The sequence below is a fragment of the Myotis brandtii genome, unplaced genomic scaffold, assembly GCF_000412655.1.
Source record: "Myotis brandtii unplaced genomic scaffold, ASM41265v1 scaffold687, whole genome shotgun sequence".
Taxonomy (NCBI): Eukaryota; Metazoa; Chordata; class Mammalia; order Chiroptera; family Vespertilionidae; genus Myotis; species Myotis brandtii.
This window is the reverse complement of record NW_005370687.1, coordinates 1483548-1486297: the sequence shown is the minus strand read 5'-3', so window position 1 is coordinate 1486297 and position 2750 is coordinate 1483548.

Sequence of the window (2750 nt, the reverse complement as noted above, 5' to 3'; positions counted from 1 at the left end):
GTGCAGCTCTGGCCCCTACCAGCTGTGTGACCTTGGGCAAGTTCCTTAACCTCTCTGTGCCCATTCTTCTCATTTTAAAGTGGGGATGATGATGGTGATAGTGTATTCCTCCTGGTGTTATGCAAGCCCTTAGTGCTCTGAACCTGTTTGAGAGGGAAAATCGGAAACCAGGTCTCATCTCTAGCAGAGACCAGACCTTTATGCTGCCTCCTCCTGGAGAGGTGGTGGGATTTCACTGCACACCAGGATCGAGAGAACTTCTTTAAAAACTACCAGGGGGTGCAGGAACTGATGGGTGAATAGGCCCGAGACAGGGAAGGCAAACCACAAGGGGCCTGACCTCAGAAAGCGAGTCCCTGGGACATAAGGAGGGAGTCAGGAGTGGGGAAAGCCAGTGGAGAGATGCCACCTGAGTCAGGGCTGACGACGGGGAATGCCCTAAATTGACAGAGAGGGAACCTGAGGGCTCGATTCAGAAGAGTCGTGGGTTCAATTCCTGGCCAGGGGCACATACCTCGGTTCAGGTTCATCCCTGGCCCCTTTCTGGGCATATGCAGGAGGCAACCAATTGATGCATCTCTCTCACATCAATGTTTCTCTCTCTCCTCTCTCTCTCTCTTTCTCTCTCTCCTCTCTCTCTCTCTCTCTCTCTCTCTCTTTCTCTCTCCCTCCTCTTCCTCCCTTCCCCTCTCTCTAAGAAATAAATGGAAAAATATAAAATGTGAGGTTCTATTGCTAATGAAAAAAAAGGGGTGGTGGTGGCTATGACCAGCCCCTGCCCCAGTCTCCAAAGGCAAAAGACAGGACCAAAATCAAAAGGTGTGCTCTGACCTCTGTGAGCCCTTGACCTGGAGTGATGCAATCCGATTTGTTGTCATGGTCACACCTGAAGACCTTAAAGCCAATGCAGGTGAGTTATTTGCATTAAGAAAGCATCACTCTAGAGCAGCCGTGGGCAAGGATCCGGCCCTTTTGAAATGAATAAAACTAAAAAAAAAAGACCGTACCCTTTTATGTAATGATGTTTACTTTGAATTTATATTAGTTCACACAAACACTCCATCCATGCTTTTGTTCCGGCCCTTCGGTCCAGTTTAAGAACCCATTGTGGCCCTCGAGTCAAAAAGTTTGCCCACCCCTGTCATAGACCATAAAGCACCATTCCCATGTAAGGGCTGCGCTGGGCTCTGCCATCTCAAGTGGCATGACGCTGTGGAAGGACTTCATAGACCATAAAGCACCATTCCCACGTAAGGGCTGCGCTGGGCTCTGCCATGGATGCTGAGAGGGGCAGCTGCTTGCTGCGGGGAAAGGCAGAGGAGCCTGAGGAAGGGGGAGGCAGCATTGGCTGGTCACGTAGAAGGAGGACGGAGATGCCGCTGCCACTGGGCTGTGCATGAGAAGCTGCAAGCGGGAGCCGTTCCCCAGGGCCACATGCCCCAGGTCACGTAAAACCCAGGGTCTGGCAAAGGTCCCGCTTCAGCCCTCAGGGCCCCAGACAGGCAGGCAAACAAACCTGACACCTGGGGGAGGCCCAAACCCCCAGGGGAGAGGGGAGGCCTCCGGGAGCAGAAACCAAGTTCTGGGGCCCCACAGGCCAAAATAACTGGCCGATTGAGTCAATAGGCCAACACATTGGTCCAGCCAGTGGGGGAGAAACCAGAACCAGCCAGATCTATTATTTAGCAGTTTGTCATCAAGCAAATATATAAACTATCCCCTCCCCCCACCCCCACTGCAGGGTTGTTTGGTGTTAGGAGTCACCTCGGGTCACCCAGGGCCAAGGCCAGTGTGTCAGATCAGCTCTCCCAGTGTCCAAGGAGGGGGAAGGGACAGCCTCTTCTCTAGGCCCCGTCCTTGCAAGCAGCTCCCCCAGGGGGCAGTGGGACCTCAGGGGTGCACTTGAGGAAGTTTTCTGACACAGTCCACCCACAGGGCTTTCTGATTGCCTACTGTGCGCCTGCCACCCCAGAGGCCGGAGCGTGGGGGTCAGGGCCTTTCCTTGGTGCTGGGGGTGCCCCCTTCCCCTCCAGGTCCGGGACAGGGTGCGCTTTGGAAAGCTGACTATTCAGGTTCAAAAACTAATTGCTTACAGCTCCTGGGGGCGTGGGGAGTGGGGCAGCGCAGATCACAGCAGCGCAGAGAGCTGTAAACCGGCTCCCTGCCCTCTGGCTTGGCACAGAGTAAGCGTGTGAGTCAGGTTTCGGTAGCTTTACTTTCTAGTTCACCATCCCCTTCACTCAAGACTCACACCAGGGCCTTAGAAAAAAGTTTTGTTCAAGGAAACATACACAGTATACAGAAAAGAACACACGGTATGTGCGAAACAGCGTGGAGAATTTCCCCCAAGTGTTACCCAGACAACAGCATCTAAATCAAGAAATAGAGCTTTGGCGGCCCCGAAAGCCCCCCTGGGGGCCCCTGCCAGTAATTACTCCCCAAGGGTAGCCCTCCTGACCTCCAGCACCGTAGCTTCACTTGCGTGTTGTGGAGCTTTGCACGAATGGGATCATACAGGCCCTTCTCTTTCGAGTCTGGCTGATTTCACTCAACGTTGTGTCTGTGCGATTCACCCAGATTGTAGTGTGGTTGTCATTTATTCTCACAACAGCAGAGCATTCCATTGTGCGAATGACCACACTTCGTTCTGCTGCAGAGGGACACTTGGATTTGGGCTGTTTCAGTTGGGAGCTGTCACAAAAGTGCTGCTAAAAACAGAGCTTTCTTTTCACAACCAGGACCCACGTCCT